Source organism: Papio anubis, chromosome 3 (genome assembly GCF_008728515.1).
Source record: "Papio anubis isolate 15944 chromosome 3, Panubis1.0, whole genome shotgun sequence".
In the NCBI taxonomy this organism is placed as follows: domain Eukaryota; kingdom Metazoa; phylum Chordata; class Mammalia; order Primates; family Cercopithecidae; genus Papio; species Papio anubis.
Window position 1 is genome coordinate 124,653,569 of NC_044978.1, and position 23,010 is coordinate 124,676,578.

Here is a 23,010-nt window from a genome sequence, read left to right on the forward strand (position 1 = left end):
ACATGGTTTCTCTAACTACTTTTGCAGTTAACCTGATTGTGCAGCTAATTGTTAAGTTGAATATTTATCTTATATGTGATAATATGTAATCAAAAGTTGTACAAGTAAACCGGGTTCAGTAGCTCATGCCTGTAATCCCAGTACTTTGGGAGGTCAAGGCAGGTGGATCACCTGAGGTCAGGAGTTTGCGACCAGCCTGGCCAACATGGTGAAACCCTGTCTCTACTAAAAATAAACAAAACAAAACAAAACAAAAACACAACTTGTTATTGCTATACAACAAAAATGTAGGAGGAAGAAAAATTTTAAACATCATAGTAAATAAATTTACATTTGCATATATTGTTTTCCATAGATACATATATAGACATACACACATCAAACAGATAGGTCATATGATTTGTGGTTAGCTTTTGACATCTGATAAAGTAGGAAATACATTTGATGGTGGTGATTAATTATATGGATAAATGACTATAAAAGTATTACATTGAATCTTAAATGCACAATATAGAATGACTTGGTTTTCACACACTAGTTTCTTGCTTTCTCAGTAGGGCTCTTGAAAAGAGACTGCCATTCAGCTGTTCAGTGATATTTGAGAATGAGTAGAATTGAAATCTATAAAATATGACTTCATTTGCCACATGTCAGAAGCCATAAAACAATGCATTTATTAGGACAAATACCTAATGCATGTGGGGCTTTAAACCTAGATGACAGGTTGATAGGTGCAGCAAACCACCATGGCACATGTATACTCATGTAACAAACCTGCACCTTCTGCACATGTATCCTGTACTTAAAGTAAAATTTACAAAAAGAAAGAAAATGCATCTAAAGGTCTTTTCTGCCTACATGTATAACACAAGTGGTCTTTTTCATCATTTGTAGTAAATATGATTGTTGCCAGATTATAAATATGGACCCAGGCTGTTCCTTGGGAGATTTACTTTAATGTGTTTGGAACTCTTTACAGATGTGAGTTTTCCACAGATAGTATCTGTGTACTTTGCTGTAAACTATAGATTAGATTATTTCATTTATCTTTTAAAGGTATATGATAATATTACTTATGCAATTCATATTAGATGGATTGAATGTTCATGATTTTCTATTTTTAAAAAGATAAAAGAGAAAAGGGTAGGAAAATGCTATGGCAGTTTCTTCGTAATAGAAACTTGTCTCATTTTCAAGAAAGCAATATAATGAACTTAACAGATGTGCTGCCACTGCCTTTCCATTTCCTGGATGTCTTAGGAAGACTCCAAGGACAGTGTGACTTCATCTCAAATCCTGATCAAGAGACCTGCTGTGCTCTGTACCTTAATTTGCAGCTCTCCTCCAAACCTGATCAACCAGCCCAGAAGTGTTTTTATGACTCACAAAAAGAGCTGGGGGTAGGAGGGAGGGAAATGATGGAAAATAAATGGATAGATACTCATCTTCACTTGTGAAAAATTCATGTACATTTTTTATTAATGTGGGTCAGCCCCAAAATTTGCATGTGGAGGGGTGCCTTATTCCCTGCGGGTGAACACCTCCTCTCCCTTACCTTTTATGATTTTCATCTTTTTTTTTTAAAGGCTGATAACTGTGTTAATCCCTACTAAGACACAAGCTCTACCCAGCATACAAATTATTATTTAGCAATCATTTAAATAGTTGATAACAAGTACATTGGTTTGTTAAGAATTTGACCACCTATTATAATAATGACAAGCCTCAATTATTCCTCAGCTTAAGGAAAAGAGTTCCATGACTTAAAAGAACCCAAATCACCTAGATGCACATCACTTTATTTTAAAAGTGTCATGCAAAATGATATTTAACTGGGTGAAGAGGGAGAGTTGGCCACCTTATATATATAACAGCAGATCTTCACACATGGTGGCTGCACATCACTTTTGTTGTACAAGGTCCATACTCATGTTCTGTGATCCATCCAGATACTATGTGCCTTAGCCCATGTTGCAGTGAAATCTCAAAAAAAAAATTTCTAATCTACACTGTATGCCCTCTGAAAGTCTTCAGATTTGTTACACACAGAGTAAAAAAGAAAATGGATGTTTCACATGCAAAAAAATGATGATGTTTGAACGAGAAAGCAACATATTTTGAGAGCTTGCATATGTGAAGATCTTTCTTCACTAGGCTTAATACCATTATCTCATTTCATCCTAATCTCAGTCGTGTGAGTTACATATTGTCGTCTCCACTTTACACATGAGGAAACCAACTGAAACTAGTTAGGGAACTTGTGAAAAGCTATGTCTTGATGAAAGTATGAAACTAATGCCTTAGATTGTGTAAAAATAATGTTACTAAAATGACCAGCCGACCAAATGGGATATGAACCAAACTTAATTAATTTAAGTTGCAGCTTAGAATATTGCACATGGATATGATGCTTCAAATAAAATTGCATGCATTTCAGCTACATCTTCACCAAAAACATTATATTTAGCTTGAGATTTATGTTTAAAGGTCTTAGTAAAAACAAATTTCAGAGTAGTATTTTTTTATATTTAAATAAACTTTTTATTTTAGAAAAGGTTTAGATTCGCAGAAAATGTGTGAAGATAGTACAGTTTCCATATACCACAAATTCAGTTTATATTATTATTAATCTTATGTTAGTATGATACATTTGTCAGAATAATTGAACCAATATAGATTCACTAACTAAAGTGCATACATTATTTAGATTTCTGAGTTTTTTACCTAAGGCTGTTTTTCTCTTCCCGAATCCCATCCAGGATACATCATTAAATTTAGTCATCATGTTGCCTTAGACACTCCTCTTGGCTGTCATAGTTTCTCCGACTTTCCTTGCTTTTGAAAACCTTGACAGTTTTAAAGAGTACAATGAGGAAAGCTGGTCAGAACATCACGCAGTTGGGATTTGATGTTTTCATTTGTCTGATGTGTTTCTTGAGATAAGAAATTCAATTTCTAATTCATTTGTTTCCTATGGTCTTCTGGCTATCAATCCCTTCTGGGTTCGGGTGATCAGGTGTAAAGTCTCCAAGGTACAAACAATATAGGACCTAGGACTTTTCTGTAGATAAAGAATTGGGAATATCATGAGAGGCAAAAGGGACCTATATTTGAGTCTTGTTTCAACCACATATTAAATTTCTGGTCATGGGCAAATAAATTAACCACCTAGACCCAGTTTACTCATAAGCCAAGGGCCACCTTCTCCTTTAGAGGCTGTTGAAAGGATTTAAAGAAATGGAGCATGCAATACCTTTTCTTGACATAGTAAGCTATTAATCAGTAGTAGCTTTTTAAAACTATTATTAGATACTATATATAAAGAATTGGGCACAAAGTAGACCTTAATAAATATCTATTATTAAAAGTCAGTGATTTGAGAAGTAAGCCTACTTAGGTTGTGGAATATTTAATTTTGGAATGTGTGTTATCCTAAGGGAAGTAACATTTTGCCTATGGTTTCCCTAGAATGATATGATGGCTCTTTCTCTGAGTAAACAGTCTATTCTGTGTTTAGAGCAGTCTCTCCCAGTTTGTTCATCAGATATAAAGGTTGGTATCAATCAGGCTGACATAACTTTTTTCGGGAGTAGAGATGGGTATGTCCCTTAGTGTCCTAGTTGTACCCTTGAGCAATTGATGATAAAAATGGCATTCACAGTCAAATAATAGTTAATTCCATAGTGAAAATACTTGCATACAGAAGCAGACAGCTGTTTCCATGTATTTCTATTTAAAAGGATAGTGAAAATAGTAAGAGATATTATATAATCTTATTTATAATGTGTTTTTCAGTTAACTTATGAAGAGTAACCTAATCAAGCTCATTCAAAGCTTGTGTGCACAGACTTGTCCATTAGAATAACTAACCAGAAACTAGAAAATGGTCTTTAGAATATGACAAGCTAGATCAGATTGGGCAATCATGATACTAAGGATTGGCCTTTGTATCCATAACTTAAAGTAACCAGAATGGGTTCAATGGAAATTAGGCTCTGAACCCAAGAAGAATTAGGCAAGGAGCCTAAAGGAAATGCAGTGTTCTCTGTTCTCCCGTCTGCTTTCTATTTAATTTGGTTTTGTGAGAAGTCTCCGTTTATGAGACATTTTAAAATTTATTCTATATGTGGTCTGTTGTTGACTAAAATGTCATTATGTGACACATGATGGTATAATAAATACATAAACCAGTGGCATAGTACTTTATTATCATTATGAAGTATTATGTACTGTACATAATTGTATGTACTACACTTTTATATGACTGGCAGCACAGTAGGTTTGTTTACACCAGCATCACCACAAACATGTGAGCAATACAGTGCACTACTATGGACACGCTATCACTAGGCAATAGCAGTATCTTAGCTTCATTATAATCTTGCAAGACCAACATTGTGTATGCAGTTCAATATTGATTGAAATATGTTATGTGGTGCATCAGTGTATAAGAGAGTTATATAGTAGGATTCTGAAAACAATTTTGACTTTCTCTTCCCTGAAGACCTTGTGGTCAGCAATAGACATTGATGAGAACAAAGGTCCTGGTTTCCTTATTGTTATTATTTGCATTGTTTACGTTGTGATTCTCCATAATGTCTTCGTAGTACTCCACACACTCAACTACGTAGTAGTTCATTAGTATTGCCCTGATCTTCCCTGACATAGCTAGTATTTACCTGATTTTCTTGATACTTCTCAGGCTCTTTTCCCAAATGCTATGATATCTGACTTGAAATGGCAAATTTTATAGCGCTGTCTCCCCTAGACTTTCTCTTCTCACTGTTACTTCCTCTCAGGTGTTCTTATCAATATTTATGGCTTTACCTATCATTTATATGCTGATGACTTACCTGTTTGTACTTCCAGATCAAACATCTTTCTCTGTTTGTACTTTCAGGTCAAACATCTTTCTGAATTCCTGATTTATAGACCAAATTGGCTAAGTAATATCTCTATTTAGATGTCTTACAAGTACCTGAAATCAAACATGTCAAAAATGAATTCATGAACAACTCTCCAGTGTTCTCTAGCCAGGTAAATCACACCACCATATAGCCTCCAGTTTGAGTTAGAGCTAATCATCCTTTATGCCCACCTTTTCTTTAGTATCCCTTATTTATTGTCAAATTTCTCAGAATTTATCCCTGTCATTAAGTAACACATGACTATATTTGTCTTGTTCAAGACTCTAAGTTATAGATAGATTGCATAAATATTCCTCTAATTAGTCCTCTTACTCTTATTCTTCAGCTTTAATTCACATTTAATAGTTATCTATTGAGAATGGAAATATTAACTTATCATTCCCTTGCTTAAACCTGAAATAATTTCTCATGTGTTTAGGGTAATAAAAAAATTCCTAATCTCTTAAAGTGGCTTAAATAATCAAACATGACTTAGTCCTTGCAGATTTCTCTAGCTTAATTCTTATCACTTTCCTAGATAAACTTCTATGTTCCCTACTAGATTGCAAACATCATGAGAACATGCTATTTTTATGTTTTTGACACATAACACTAGTTAAAAACATTTTTGTGGAATTGATATAATGTATCATGGTATTCTTTTTCACTTCTCCATTTACACTGGAATATCACCTTTTTAGTTAGATGAATATCTCCACTATTGTTTAGGAACTCACTCACATTCATAAAGTCTAGTCTTTATTTATTGTTTCTCTAAGGACATTTCTGCCCATCAATATTATCTCTAAAATTCTGCCACTATTTGCTTATAGGTCTGGGACTGGCTTTGCCCTGACATAAAGATTATTTGTTCTGATCATTTGCCCACGTGTTCAGCCTGTGTATTATTTGCCACACCATGACAATCGACAGGGTTTATATTTTCTTGGCAAAAAGTTTAGAGTTCGATATTAAAAGTAATCATCTGTCCACACATAATACAACAGTATGAATACCATAGTGCTCTCTATTTAACTACTCTCTGAGCATCGGTTTTCCTCTGTACAGTGTGATAGGTGTTTTTCTCTTTATCTATTTCACCTTCACTATCATATAGGCAGCATTTCTAGTATATCAGCATATCCTGAGATCTACTGTATGCATCATTAAAGAGAAAGAGAATATTCACTTATATGTTTTTAAACTTTTATTGAAGCATTTGAGAATCATGAATGGTAATGCTGCGTGCTGTTTGATGTCTGGGAGGCAGTACTGAGTATTAGGCATAAAGCTTTGAAATCGACAGCCTGGATTTGAATCTTCATTATACCACCTAATAGCTGTTCCAGCTTCTTGACTTATTTTTGTCTTGGTTTCCTGTGTATAACATAAGAATTTTTAAAAATCATCTTATAGGACTGTTATGAGGATTAAAAAAGAAAATACTTGTATTAGTCTGGGTTTTCTAGAGGGACAGAACTCATAGGATATATGTACATATGAAAGGAGTTTATTAAGGAGAATTGACTCACATATCACAAGATGAAGTCCCACAATAGGCCGTCTGCAAGTTGAGGAGCAAGGAAGCCAGTAATTGGTCATTCCAAGTCCCAAAGCCTCAAAACTAAGGAAGCTGACAGTGCAGCCTTCAGTCTGTGGCCAAAGTGCCAAGAGCCACTGGCAAACCACTAATGTTAAGTCCAAGAGTCCTAAAGCCGAAGAACTGAGAGTCTGATGTTTAAGGGCAGAAAGCATCCAGCACGGGAGAAAGATGAAGGCTGGAAGACTCAGCGAGTCTACTCTCTCCATCTTCTTCTGCCTGCTTTATTCCAGCCACACTGGCAGCTGATTAGATGGTGCCTACGCAGATTGAGGGTGGGTCTGCCTCTCCCAGTCCACTGACTCAAATGTTAATCTCCTTTGGCAACACCTCACAGACATACCCAAGAACAATACTTTGCATCCTTCAGTCCAGTCAAGTTGACAGTTTTAACCATCACAGTACTTATCATAGTACCTGATACGTGGTAAGTGAATTATAAATCTTAGCAATTATTAAAGTGAAGCTTGGGAAAATAAATCTTTCATTTGAAATTATTACTTGTACTTTAAATATATTCCAAACTATGACACAGGCCAATAATTTATTTTTCTTAATGTATGATTTTTAATATAGTATAGTTTATACAAATGTATGATAAATCATTCAAACTTTATAAAATGGTATTATAATGAAAAGACCACCCTTATAGAATTATCTTTGAAAATAAGGTGAAAAAATAAAAAATACCATTTAAAAAATTTTAACTAATTTGATATATCTACATTATAAATTGCTAAGTGTTTTCTATACTTAAATAAGAAACTTCTACTTTTAATATTTGTGTCATTGTTAGATCTTGTAACATTCTGATATATCTTATTATATATAATTACCGGGTTTACAGATGAAATAATGCCATTATTAAGCTCATGACATGCATGGTAACACTGAAATCTATGAACAAGAATCTTATATAATAGGAATCCACCTGTGGCTTTACAGTCTTGGAATCTAGCCATAATGTTTCATTCAACACCATTAAAGGTGCACCTGTCTATCAGATAAGAAAACATAGTGGTCATTAATTATATAATTTCTTTCATTATCAACTTGGCTTGAAACCAATCATTTTATTTACAGGACAGGCTTTGGGTTTGATTTAAATCATGTTGAATGCTGCAGCCCCGGTGTGAACTACTCTGTTAATATCCTAGTTTGATCATGTGGTGAAGATATCGGATAAAAAATGTGCTTTGGATTTTGTGAGACTCTACTTAAATTATTCTTAAAAAAAGACAAAATCATAAAGCATGTTGCAAGTTAATATCATGTTTAGAGTTTCAGGAGTTGTGAACTTTTTATTTGTCAACTTGTAACAGAGACCTGAGAAATGAGAGAGGAAAAGGAACATGAGGATTTCCAGGCAACAAGATATACAGTCTATTCAGTAGCATGCTTCAGTTTAGTAAAAGTTGAAGTGAAGAACTTTGTTCAAAATAGAGAGAAATGTCATTCCAATTTTCTCTTTTAAAATTTACTGCTTTTGAAGTGAGGGACTTTGTTCAAAGCAGAGAGAATGTCATTCCAACTTTCTATTTTAAAATTTATTCCTTAAAAAATTAGCTTTCACTGAACTTTTACTTTCACTTTTCTTAAAGTATGTCCATTATTCTTCCATTCTGCTTTCTTTAAATATCAGACTTCTTATTTAAACATTTTCATTCATTATTATTTTTGTTTATTAAACTTTATTGAGAGTGAAAGAGGAACTGTGAGATACCAAGAAGAAAAGGAAGAGGAGGATGGGCTAGACAAAAAGAAAGAGGAAGAGGTAGGACAAGAGGAAGAAGTGACCTCTGCCCTCCAATACCTCCAGTATCCGTAATTTCTCAAGTCCAACTATGTCTAGCTCAAGACAGTATGCTATGTACTGTGTTAGTTTACAAAGGCTGCTATAACAAAGTATCACAGTCTGTGTGGCTTTAAACACAGAAATTTATTTTCTCACAATTCTGGAGGTTACAGTCTGAGATTAAGACGTCAGCAGCATTTGTTTCTTCTAAGGCCTCTCTCTGTAGCTTGTATATGACTGTCTTCGTCTGGCATCTTCACATCTTCCTTCCTCTGTGCAAGCCTGTGTTATATTCTGCTCTTTATTACCTCTTTAAAGGCCTCATCTCCATATACTGCCACATGATGTCATCCTGAGAGTTAGGACTTCAGCATAAGAATTTGGGTGGTGAGGACACAATTCAGCACATAACATGTACACTAGCAGAAATTTGAGCAAATCAGAATACAAAAAGAATGGATTCCAGCCAGAGAAATTTGAGAGAGATCCATGGTAAGGGGAGTATATACTCTTAAGTTTATATGTGTGATCACATGATGATAGGCTGCATTTTAGGGCTCTGGACAATTTAAATCACTGATTATGAGTAGAATTAATTTTTCAGGAAGTAAGCTAAGTACAATGTCTTAGCTGCTATTTATGTGGGAGTAACATTAAAATATGCCAAGTTCTCTGCATTGACATTCAATTAAAAATATTTTATATTAAAGATTGTTTTACTTATAAGCATATACATAAGCTGTTTCACAAAATTATTTCCAAATGTGTGTGCCCTAATATATTTTCCTGTGGTTTTACTTATTTGTTATCATTCTGGAATAAGAACTTGAAATAGAAAAGAATTATATAGGTTTAATTTAAAACAAAAAAAAAACATTTTATTGTATTGTTTTAAAAATTAAATTATAAACTGGGACATGAAAAATTATAAAGATATACAGATATTTTGATTTAATTTTCTCATTTCTGTTAACTATTAAAACTTTTTTTTAAATAAGAGAATGCTGTTATATTCTTATAAGGTATAATCACACAGGTTTAAGTTCAGCCTACATTTCCATTGCCTGCAACTATTTCTATATGGGCAAATAAAGCATTTTATTTGCAATATAATTACTGTTATGTTTTTGCATTACTCTGTCCTTGCATTGCTGTAAAGAAATACTTGAGATTGGGTAATTTATACAGAAAGAGGTTTAACTGGCTCATGGTTCTGCGGGCCTTATAGAAAACAGAGTGACATTCACTTCTGGGGAGGCCTTAGGAAGCTTACAATCATGGTGAAAAGTGAAGGGGAAGCAGACATGTCACATGATGAAAGCAAGAGAAAGACAGAGGGCAAGGAGGTGTTACACACTTTTTAACAACCAGATCTCATAAGAAGGCACTCACTATTGCAAGGATAGCACCAAATGGATGGTACTAAGCCACTCATGAGAAATCTGCCCTCATGATTCAATCACCCCCTACCAGGCCCCACCTTCAAACTTGGGGGTTACAATTCAACATGAAATTTGAGCAGGGACACATATCCAAACTATATCATTTTGCCCCTGGCCCCTCCCAAATCTTATGTCCTCGCATTTCAAAATATAATCATCCCTTCCCAATGGTACCCCCAAAGTCTTAACTCATTCCAGCATTTACTCAAAAGTTTAAAGTCCAAATCCTCATCTAAGACAAGGCAAGTTTCTGCCACTTGTGAGTTTGTAAAATAAATACAACAAGTTAGTTACTGCCAAGATACAATGGAGTTATAGGAATTTATAAACATTCTCATTGCAAAAGAGGGAAATCAGCCAAAAGAACAAGGAGCTAAAGACTCCATGCATGTGTGAAACCCAGAAGAGCAGTCATTAAATCTTAAAACTCCAAAATAATCTCCTTTGACTCCATGTCCCACATCCAGAGTAATATGGTGCAAGAGGTGGGCTCCCAAGATGGTGGGCAACTCTGCCCCTGTGGCTTTGAAGTTTTCAGTCTTGACATCTGCTCTCACAGGCTGGCATTGAGCGCTTGTGGCTTTTCCAGATGCAGCATAAAAACTGTTGGTGGATCTACCATTCTGATGTCTAGAGGATGATGGCTCCTTTCTCACAGCTCCAGTAGGCAGTGTGCCAGTGAGGACTCTGTGTAGGGGCTACACATTTTCCCTCTGTAGTGCCCTAGTAGGGATTCTCCCTGCAGCTTGCTTCTTTTTGCCTGGACATCCAGGCTTTTTCGTATGTCCTCTGAAATATAGGCAGAGGCTCCCAAGCCTCAACTCTTGCATTCTGTGCACCCACAGACTTAACACCATGTGGAAGCCACCAAGGCTTACAACTTGCAACCCATCATCTATACCTGGGGGGCCCCTTTGAGCAATGGCTGGAGTAGCTGGGATACCAGAAACAGTGTCCCACAGCTGCACAGGGCAGCGGGGCTCTGAGCATGGTCCAAGAAGTCATTCTGTCCTTCTAGGCCTCTGAGTCTGCAATGGCAGGAGCTGCCTCTTAGATCTCTGAAATACCTTCAAGCATTTTTCCCATTGTCTGGCCTATCAGCTCTTGGCTTCTTCTTTGTTATGCAAATAACTCTCTAATAAGTGGTATCTCCACACCTTGCTATAATTCCTTTCCCAAAAACAGTCTTTCTTTTTTGTCACATGGCTAGGCTGTACATTTTTCAAGTTTTTACAGTCTATTTCCCTTTTAAATATAAGATCCAACTTATTTCTTAGCTCCTGCATCTGAGCATAGGTTGTTAGAAGCAGCTATGCCACAACTTGAACACTTTGCTGCTTAGAAATTTCTTCCACCAGATACCCTAAATCATCACTCTCAATCTCAAACTTTCACATATCCCTAGGACAGGGACACAATCCAGCCAAGTTTTTTGATAAGGCATAACATGTGTGACCTTTGTTCCAGTTACCAGTAAGTTCTTGATTTCCATCTGAGACCTTGTCAGCCTAGACTTCACAGTATGTCACTATCAGCATTTTGGTCACAATCATTTAACCAGTTTCTGAGAAGTTTGAAACTTTCTCTTATCTTCCTGTCTTCTGAGCCCACTACACTCTTCCAATCTGTGCCTGTTACCCAATTCCAAAGCTGCTTCTATATTTCCAGGTATCTTTATAGCAATACCCTAGTCCTGTTACCAATTTTCTGAATCAGTTAATTCTTGCATTGCTATAAAGAAATACTTGAGACTGGGTAATTTATTAAGAAAAAGGTTTAACTGGCCCATGGTTTTCCAGGTGGTACAGGAAACATAGTGATATCTGCTTCTAGGGAGGCCTCAGGAAATTTATAATCATGGCAGAAGGGGAAGGGGAAACAGGCACATCACATGGTGAAAGCAGGAGGAAGACAGAGGGAGAGGGAGGTGCAAGACACTTTTAAATGACCAGATCTCCTGAGAAGTCACCCACTATCGTGAAGACGGCACCAAGGGCATGGTACTAAAGCATTTGTGTAAAATTTGCCCTCATGAGCCAATCACCTCCTACCTGGCCCCACCTCCAACATTGCGGATTTTAATTCAACATGAGATTTGGATGGGGACACACAACCAAACTATATCAATTTTCTAGATATTGTTTCAACATGTAAAATTGGATAACAAGAACAATTTCAAAAAATCTGTAACCAGGAGGAAATAATAGCCATTTCTTTTCTTTTTTTTTTTTTAATTATACTTTAAGTTCTAGGGTACATGTGCATAACGTGCAGGTTTGTTACATATGTATACTTGTGCCATGTTGGTGTGCTGCACCCATCAACTCGTCAGCACCCATCAACTCATCATTTACATCAGGTATAACTCCCAATGCAATCCCTCCCCCCTCCCCCCTCCCCATGATAGGCCCCGGTGTGTGATGTTCCCCTTTCCAAGTCCAAGTGATGTCATTGTTCAGTTCCCATCTATGAGTGAGAACATGTGGTGTTTGGTTTTCTGTTCTTGCGATAGTTTGCTGAGAATGATGGTTTCCAGCTGCATCCATGTCCCTACAAAGGACACAAACTCATCCTTTTTTATGGCTGCATAGTATTCCATGGTGTATATGTGCCACATTTTCTTAATCCAGTCTGTCACTGATGGACATTTGGGTTGATTCCAAGTCTTTGCTATTGTGAATAGTGCCGCACTAAACATACATGTGCATGTGTCTTTATAACAGCACGATTTATAATCCTTTGGGTATATACCCAGTAATGGGATGGCTGGGTCATATGGTACTTCTAGTTCTAGATCCTTGAGGAATCACCATACTGTTTTCCATAATGGTTGAACTAGTTTACAGTCCCACCAACAGTGTAAAAGTGTTCCTATTTCTCCACATCCTCTCCAGCACCGGTTGTTTCCTGACTTTTTAATGATTGCCATTCTAACTGGTGTGAGATGGTATCTCATTGTGGTTTTGATTTGCATTTCTCTGATGGCCAGTGATGATGAGCATTTTTTTCATGTGTCTGTTGGCTGTATGAATGTCTTCTTTTGAGAAATGTCTGTTCATATCCTTTGCCCACTTTTTGATGGGGTTGTTTGTTTTTTTCTTGTAAATTTGTTTGAGTTCTTTGTAGGTTGTGGATATTAGCCCTTTGTGAGATGAGTAGATTGCAAAAATTTTCTCTCATTCTGTAGGTGGCCTGTTCACTCTGATGGTAGTTTCTTTTGCTGTGCAGAAGCTCTTTAGTTTAATTAGATCCCATTTGTCAATTTCGGCTTTTGTTGCCATTGCTTTTGGTAAATACAAACTACTATCAGAGAATACTATAAACACCTCTATGCAAATAAACTAGAAAATCTAGAAGAAATGGATAATTTCCTGGACACTTACACTCTCCCAAGACTAAACAAGGAAGAAGCTGAATTCCTGAATAGACCAATAGCAGGCTCTGAAATTGAGGCAATAATTAATAGCCTACCAACCAAAAAAAGTCCAGGACCAGATGGATTCACAGCTGAATTCTACCAGAGGTACAAGGAGGAGCTGGTACCATTCCTTCTGAAACTATTCCAATCAATAGAAAAAGAGAGAATCCTCCCTAACTCATTTTATGAGGCCAACATCATCCTGATACCAAAGCCTGGCAGAGACACAACAAAAAAAGAGAATTTTAGACCAATATCCCTGATGAACATTGATGCAAAAATCCTCAATAAAATACTGGCAAACCGGATCCAGCAGCACATCAAAAAGCTTATCCACCATGATCAAGTGGGCTTCATCCCTGGGATGCAAGGCTGGTTCAACATATGCAAATCAATAAATGCAATCCAGCATATAAACAGAACCAAAGAGAAAAACCACATGATTATCTCAATAGATGCAGAAAAGGCCTTTGAAAAAATTAAACAGCCCTTCATGCTAAAAACGCTCAATAAATTTGGTATTGATGGAACGTATCTCAAAATAATAAGAGCTATTTATGACAAACCCACAGCCAATATCATACTGAATGGGCAAAAACTGGAAAAATTCCCTTTGAAAACTGGCACCAGACAGGGATGCCCTCTCTCACCACTCCTATTCAACATAGTGTTGGAAGTTCTGGCTAGGGCAATCAGGCAAGAGAAAGAAATCAAGGGTATTCAGTTAGGAAAAGCAGAAGTCAAATTGTCCCTCTTTGCAGATGACATGATTGTATATTTAGAAAACCCCATTGTCTCAGCCCAAAATCTCCTTAAGCTGATAAGCAACTTCAGCAAAGTCTCAGGATACAAAACCAATGTGCAAAAATCACAAGCATTCTTATACACCAGTAACAGACAAACAGGGAGCCAAATCATGAATGAACTTCCATTCACAATTGCTTCAAAGAGAATAAAATACCTAGGAATCCAAGGGACCTCTTTAAGGAGAACTACAAACCACTGCTCAATGAAATAAAAGAGGACACAAACAAATGGAAGAACATACCATGCTCATGGATAGGAAGAATCAATATTGTGAAAATGGCCATACTGCCCAAGGTATAGATTCAATGCCATCCCCATCAAGCTACCAATGAGTTTCTTCACAGAATTGGAAAAAACTGCTTTAAAGTTCATATGAAACCAAAAAAGAGCCCGCATTGCCGAGACAATCCTAAGTCAAAAGAACAAAGCTGGAGGCATCACACTACCTGACTTCAAACTATACTACAAGGCTACAGTAACTAAAACAGCATGGTACTGGTACCAAAACAGAGATATAGACCAATGGAACAGAACAGAGCCCTCAGAAATAATACTACACATCTACAGCCATCTGATCTTTGACAAACCTGAGAAAAACAAGAAATGGGGAAAGGATTCCCTATTTAATAAATGGTGCTGGGAAAATTGGCTAGCCATAAGTAGAAAGCTGAAACTGGATCCTTTCCTTACTCCTTATATGACAATTAATTCAAGATGGATTAGAGACTTAAATGTTAGACCTAATACCATAAAAACCCTAGAAGAAAACCTAGGTAATACCATTCAGGACATAGGCATGGGCAAGGACTTCATGTCTAAAAGCCATTTCAAACATCGTAAATTGAAAAAGTATTGAGAGATAAAACCTAATGGGCTTTTAAAATAACCAGACTGAAATTTCATATAGAGCATTTCATTAAAGACATGATATATTTACTGGTTTATATTGATAACAACAAAGTTCAAGATTGAAACAAGAATGACAATAATAATAATAAAGTTGTAATTTCATTAATCAAAACAATTGAGTAGTTGAAAATTTTCTTTAGTGCCTCTTTATCCCTTCTGGTTCAGAGGAACTAGGCGGCTCTAAGAGTTGGTAAAAACCTAATCTCTAGTACCTGGCTCTATTTTCTTTTACCATGTGTTCTCTTTTACTTCTGTTACACTCCATAATAAGAATTCATAGCCCAATTGAAATTGGCATATAATGAAGAAGAAATTTCTAAGAGTGGTACTAATATTAATTTTAGCCAAAATTGAAGGCTAACAAGGTGTATGTGTAGATCACTAAAATTGATCTTTTATCTCACACAGTTTATATGTACATCAAGCTTGTTATTTTGACTTAATTACTTCTTATTGAAGTATGATCAAACCACTTGGTCATCTAATAGATGATTATTTATAAATCATTTTAGAATGTATATATATATAAAATAATCTGTATTACAACAGACATAAGATTTCAAAATATATACTTACATACATATAATTTGAAGATTTTATATATATAATTTGAATATTTTATATATATATAAAATTTGAAATATTATGTCTGTTTTGATACAGATTATAAAATAGATAATCCATGGATGACTTCAACTATGCTATAGCTTTTATGGTAGGTAAACATGTAGCTGGTAATTTTAAAAATCTTTGTTTAAAACAGAGCTCTTTGGTTTAATTAGATCCCATTTGTCAATTTTGGCTTTTGTTTCAGTTGCTTTGGAGTTTTTGTCATGAAGTCTTTGCCCCATGCCTATGTCCTGAATGGTATTGCCTAGGTTTTCTTTAGAGTTTTATGGTTTGGGGTTTTACATTTAAGTCTTTAATCCATCCTGAATTAATTTTTGTATAATGTGTAAGACAGGGTTCCAGTTTCAGTTTTCTGCATATGCCTAGCCAGTTTTCCCAGAACCATTTACTGGATAGGAGATCCTTCCACATTGTTTGTTTTTGTCAGGTTTGTCAAAATCAGACGGTTGTAGATGTGTGGTGTTATTTCTGAGGTCTCTGTTCTGCTCCATTGGTATACATGTCTGTTTTGGTGCCACTATCATGCTGTTTTTGTTACTGTAGCCTTGTAGTGCAGTTTGAAGTCAGATAGCATGATGCCTCCAGCTTTATTCTTTATGCTTCGGATTATCTTGGCTATACGGGGTTATCTTTGATTCCATATGAAATTTAAAGTAGTTTTTTTTATATTTCTGTGAAAAGTGTCACTGGTTGTTTGATGGAAATAACATTGAATCGATAAATTACTTTGGGCAATATGGCCATTTTCATGGTATTGATTCTTCCTATCCATGAGCATGAAATGTTTTTCCATTTATTTGTGTCCTCTCTGATTTCCTTGAGCAGTGGTTTGTGGTTCTCCTTGAAGAGGTCCTTCACATTCCTTGTTAGCTTTATTCTTAGGTATTTTATTCTCTTTGTAGCAGTTGTGAATGGGAGTTCATTCATGATTTGGCTTTCTGCTTGCCTATTGTTGATGTATAGGAATGCTTGTGATTTTTGCTCATTTTGTATCCTGAGATTTTGCTGAAGTTGATTATCAGTTCAGGGAGTTTTTGGGCTGAGATGATGGGGTTTTCTAAATATAAAATCATGTCATCTACAGACAATTTGACTTCTTCTCTTCCTGTTTAAATAAACTTTATTTCTCTTCCCTGATTGCCCTGGCCAGAACTTCCAATACTATGTTGAACAGGAGTGGTGAGAGGGGGCATCCTTGTCTTGTGCCTGTTTTCAAAGAGAAAACAGGCAAAATGCTTCCAGCTTTTGCCCATTTAATATGATATTGCCTGTGGGTTTGTCATACATATCTCTTATTATTTTGAGATATGTTCCATGAATACCTAGTTTATTGAGAGTTTTTAATATAAAGGGATGTTGAATTTTATCAAAGGCCTTTTCTTCATCTATTGAGATGATCATGTGGCTTCTGTCTTTAGTTCTGTTTATGCGATGAATCATATTTATTGATTTGCATGTGTTTAACCAACCTTACATCCTGGGGATGAAGCAAACTTGATTGTGGCAGATAAGCCTTTTGATGTGCTACTGGATTCAGTTTACCAGTATTTTATTGAGGATTTTTACTTTGATGTTCATGAAGGATATTGGCCTGAAGTTTTCTTTTTTCGTTGTCTCTCTGCCAGGTTTTGATGTCAGGATGATGCTGGCCTCATAGAATTAGTTAGGGAGGAGTCTCTCCTTTTCAATTTTTTGGAATAGTTTTAGTAGAAATGGTACCAGGTCTTCTTTGTACCTCTGGTAGAATTCAGCTGTGATTTCATATGGCCCTGGGCTTTGTTTGTTTGTTTGTTTTTGGTTGGTAGGTTATTTATTATTTCCTCAGTTTCAGAACTTGTTATTTCTACTCAGGGATTCAATTTCATCCTGGTTCAGTCTTGGGATAATGTATATGTCCAGAAATTTATCCATTTCTTCTAGATTTTCTAGTTTATGTGCATGGAGGTGTTTGCAGTGTTCACTGATGGTTGTTTGTATTTCTGTGGGGTCAGTGGTGCTATTCCCCTTATCACTTTTGATTGTGTTTGAGTCTTCCCTCTTTTCTTCTTTATTAGTCTAGCTAACAGTCTATCTATTTCATTAATGTAAAAAAAAAAAAAAAAAAAAAACGCCTCCTGGATTTGTTGATTATTTGAAGGGTTTTTCATGTCTCTATCTCTTTCAGTTCAGCTCCAATCTTATTCCTTGTCTTCTGCTAGCTTTGGGGTTTGTTTGCTCTTGGTTCTATAGTTCTTCTAGTTGAGATATTAGTTTGTTAATTTGAGCTTTTTCTGGCTCTTTGATGTGGGCATTTAGTGCTATAACTTTCCCTTTTAACAGTGCTTTAGCTCCATCTTAGAGAGTCTGGTATGCTTTCTTCTTGTTCTCCTTAGTTTCAAAGAACTTCTTGATTTCTATCTTAATGTAATTATTTATCCATGAGTCATTCAGGAGAAGGTTGTTGAATTTTCAGTTGTGTGGTTTTGAGGGAATTTCTTAATCTTGAGTTCTAATTTGATTGTGCCATGGTCTGAGAGACTATTTCTCATGATTTCAGTTCTTCTGCATTTGCTAAGGAGTGATTTACTTCCAATTGTGTGATCAATTTTAGAGTAAGTGCCATGTGGTGGCAAGAGGAATGTATATTCTATTGTTTGGGGGTGGAGATTTCGCTAGATATCTATTAGGTCTACTTGATTCAGAGCTGAATTCAGGTCCTGAATATCTTTGCCAATTTTCTGTCTTGATGATCTGTCTAATATTGTTAGTTGGGTGTTAAAATCTCCCACTATTATTGTGAGAGAGTCTAAGTTTCTTTGTAGGTCTCTGAGAACTTGCTTTATGAAGCATTTGCTACTGTACTGGGTGAATATACAGTTAGGATAGTTAAGTCTTCTTGTTGAATTCAACCCTTTACCATTACGTAATGCCCTTCTTTGTCTTTTTTGATTTTTGTTGGTTTAGAATCTGTTTTGTCAGAAACTAGGATTGCAACCCCTAATTTTTTCTGTTTTCCATTTGCTCGGTAATTTTCTTCCATCCTTTATTTTGAGCCTATGTCTGTCTTTGCACTTGAGATGAGTCACTTGAAGAGAGTATGCTAATGAGTCTTGGCTCTTTATCCAGCTTGCCATTCTACATCTTTTAATTGGGGCACTTTAAGGCTAGTATTGTTATGTGTGAATTTGATCCTGTCATCATGATACTAGCTGGTCATTTTCCAGACTTGTTTAGGTAGTGGCTTCATAGTGTCACTGGTCTCTGTACTTCAAGGTGTTTTTGTAGTGACTGGTAATGGTTTTTCCTTTCCATATTTAGTGCTCCCTTCAAGAGCTCTTGCAAGGCAGGCCTGGTGATGATGATTTCCCTAAACATTTGCTTATCTGAAAATTATCTTATTTCTTCTTTGCTTATGAAGCTTGGTTTGGCCAGATATAAAATTCTGGGTTGGAAATTCTTTTTAGAATGTTGAATATTGGCCCCCAATCTCTTCTGGGTTTCCACTGAGGGGTCTGCTGTTAGTCCGATGAGATTTTCTTTGTAGGTGACCTGGCCTTTCTCTCTCACCACCCTTAACATTTTTACTTTTATTTTGACCTTGGAGAATCTGATGATTATGTATCTTGGGGTGGGTTTTCTCATGCAGTATCTTCCTTGGGTTCTCTGCATGTCCTGAATTTGAATGTTGACCTGTCTCGCTAGATTGGGAAGGTTCTCCTGTATGATATCCTAAAGTATGTTTTCCAGCTTGGTTCCATTCTCCCCATGTCTTTGAGGTACCCCAGTTAGTCATAGGTTTGGTCTCTACACAATCCCATATTTCTCAGAGGTTTTGTCCATTCCTCTTTATTCTTTTTTCTCTATTCTTGTCTGGCTATCTTGTTTCAGAAAGTCAGTCTTCAAGTTCTGAGATTCTTTCCTCCACTTGGTCTATTCTGCTATCTATACTTATGATTGCATTGTAGAGCTCTTGTGTTGGGTATTTTAGTTCCATCAAGTCAGTTATGTTTCTCTCTAAACTGGCTATTCTGTCTATCAGCTCCTGGATCGTTTTATCATGATTCTTAGCTTCTTTGTATTGAGTTACAACATGCTCTTTTAGCTCAGTGAATTTCATTATTACCCACCTTCTGAAACCTACGTCTGTCAATTCAGCCACCTCAGCCTCAGCCCAGTTCTGTGCCCTTGCTGGAGGGGTGTCCTGGTCATCTGGAGGAGACACACTCTGGCTTTCTGAGTTTCCAGCATTTTTGCATTGATTATTATCTTTGTGGCCTTATCTAGCTTTGATCTTTGAGGTTGCTGACCTTTGAATGAGGTTTTCTGGGGTCCTTATTTGTTGATGTGGTTATTGTTCTTGTTTTCTGTTTGTTTGCTTTTCTTGTAACAGTCAGGCCAACTCTACCACAGTGCTGCTGCAGTTTGCTGGTCGTTTACTCCAGACCCAGTTGCCTTGTTTTTTCTCCTGTACCTAGAGGTATCACCAGTGAAGGCTGTGAAACAGCAAAGATAGCAGCCAGCAGCTTCTTCTGGAAGCTCTCTCCCAGGGTCTACTGACCTGTTGCCAGTCTGAACACACCTGTAGGAGGAGGCTGGGGACCCCTATTGGGAGGTTTTACTAAGTCAGGAGGAATGGGTTGAGGGACCTGCGTAAAGAAGCAGTCTGGCTAATTTTGGTGGAACAGGTGTGCTATGTTGGGAGGGACCTTTCCTCATGCAGATCCTTTGTATTCTCCAAAGCTGGTAGGCTAGAATGGCTGAGTCCCTGAGAGCTCCATCCCAGGCTAGGGCTCTAATTAGAGTCCTAGCCATAGAACCATAGCGGGAGTGGCTGAAGCCCCCATATCAAGGCTCACTCAGTGAGGAGGAATGGATCCAGATCCCACTTAAAGAAGCAGTCTTGCCAAAATCCAGCAAGGCAGCTGTGCTGTTGTGGGGGACTGTTTCTCATCAGGATCATTTGAATTTGCCAAAGCCGGCAGGCTGGAATAACTGAGTCTACTGAACTGAAGAGACTGTGGCCCCCTCCCTGACCCACTGCTCTGGGAACTTAAACCCTGCCTCAGGCAGATTCCAGCCTGTCGTCATTGTCCGGCTGGAATTCCGAGCCAGTGGCTTTTAACTTGTGAGGTGCATTAGAAGTGGGGCCCACAGAATGATGCTGCTTGGCTCTCTGGATTCAACCCCTTTCCTAGGGATATGGACAGATGTATTTCCTGCCTTGCAGGGATCCTGGGGCCAGAGTATGTAAAACTCCTGAGTTTCTGTGGGTGCCTGAGCTGCTGCTCTGCTGAGACTCCACACAGCTCTGTGTGTCAGACCCAAGGCCCTGGTGGTGTGGGCTCACAGGGGGATCTCCTGATCCACAGGTTGCAAAGATCTTTGAGAGAAGTGTGGTTTCAATCACTCACTGCTTCCCTTGGCTTTGGGGGTGAGGCTACTTTGGCTCTGTGCCACTCCCCAGTAGGCCGTCTCCTGCACCCCCCTCACTTTTCTTCCTTCTCCATGGGTTGAGTTGTTTGGTTAATCAGTCCCAATGCGAGAACCTAGATATTTCCGTGGAAGGTGCTGAATTCACTTGCCCCTTTTCATTCCTCTTCCTGAGCGCCACAGACCACAGTTGCTTCTAATTAGCCATTGTGGATCCTCCCAGTTTTCTTTTATTGTGTTTCATTGTGCCATATATGTATATATAATACAATATATATATATTTCATTAAGTTTTCATGATATATATTTTTTCTTCCTTTTCCTTTTAATATATTTATGTCTTTATACTTAAGGTGTGCTTTTTTGTAAACAGCATAGAGTTGGGTTTTGCTTTTTTTATCTGTTTGACAGTCTCAGTCTTATAGTGTGATTATATAATTTACACTAATATTATTACTCAGTCTTATGGTGTGATTATATAATTTACACAATATTATTACTCATTTAAATGTGGCAAATCTGTGACCTTACTAATTGCTTTTTGTTGTTTCTTTGTACCTCTTCTCTGCCTCCTTTTGTATGAATTAAGTATTTTTTATAATTTTATTTTATCTCCACTATTGGCTTTATATTTATATGACCCCTTTAAATCTATTCTGTTGATTACACTAGATTTTAAAATATAATATATATTATTAATAAGTTAATGCCTATTTTTAAATAATATGCAACTTTGTCTATAGTGTAAAACCGTACAACAGATGATTTCAAATTCATCCTTATCGTTGTGCTATTATTGTCATACATTTTGATTTTACATATGCAATAACATATATAATACACTGATACTCTCCTTTAGCACATTTGTATTTTAAAGCAAATGCAAATATAAAAAAAATAATTTTATATGTGACTTCCGTTATTCCATTTTCTGTTTTCTTTGTTAATTTGTGTAGGTCTAAGTTTTTGTCTTGGAAAATATTCCTTATGCTTTAAGAACTTTTAAAAATATTTTGTATAGTGAAAGTCTGCTGGCAATGAAATGTTTCTGTTTATTTTTGTCTACAAAAGTATTTATTTTTCCTTAATTTTTATAAATATTTTGGGTGATTTTATAATTCTAGATTGACAGGTTTTATTTCTATGAGGATTTTAGAGATATTACTTCATCATCTTATGGTTTATATAATTTGTCTTATATAATTCTTCTGTAATTATTATTTCTGCTCCTCTGTATGCAATGTGCCCTTTTTCTCTGGTTGTCATCAAGACTGTCTCTGTTTTTGGCTTTAGTAGTTTGTATATAATATTGGTTTTCTGTTTGTTTGTTTTGTTTTAATCTATCATGCTTGGTGTGCTCTGAGTTTCTTTGTGATTTAGTGTCTGACATTAATTTTGGGAAATTCTCAGCCATTTATTTCTTCAAATATTTCTACTGATTTATTTTCTTTCTCTTCTCCTTTTGCAATTCCTGTTACACATATGTTGGACTCTTTGATAATGCCTGCATGTTTTGGATGCTACGTTTTGTTGTTTATTTTTTCCCTCCTCTTTGCTCTTCAGTTTGGGACATTTCAATTGAATTTTCTTCAAGTTCACTGATTCTTTTTTCTGCTATGTTAAGTCCAACAAGGAACCATTTGAAGGCACTTCTCATCTCCTTTCCCATGTTTATTTGTTTGTTTGTTTTAATTTTAGCATTTCCATTTGATTATTTCTTATGGTTTCCTTCTTCCTGCTAAAATTACTCCTTCCTGCTAAAATTACTTCTTCCTGCTAAAATTACTCCCCTAAATCTTCATGCTCTCTACATTCCACTAGAATCTTTAACACATTAATCATAGAAATTTTAAATCCACTGTTAGATATTTCAAACAATACTGTTATATCTGAGTCTGTTTCTGTTGATTGCTTTGTCTCCAGTCCATGAGTCTTTTTTCTTATTTTTTTGTATGCCTTGCAATCTTGTGGATGTTGTTGTTGTTGTGAACTGAACATACTGTGTGGGATGATAGAGACAAGAGTAAATAAATTTTATGCCTAGAACTGGGCATGCCTTTCCTTCTTCTAGCCCTTTAGTGTGGAGAGTTATT

At 36.4% G+C, this 23,010-nt stretch overlaps 1 protein-coding gene across 1 annotated transcript in view; it reads left to right on the forward strand.

The window, feature by feature from the left end:
• Positions 1-23,010, forward strand: part of CFAP299 (cilia and flagella associated protein 299) — a 470,370-nt gene that overhangs the window by 233,398 nt on the left and 213,962 nt on the right. The window lies entirely within an intron of this gene.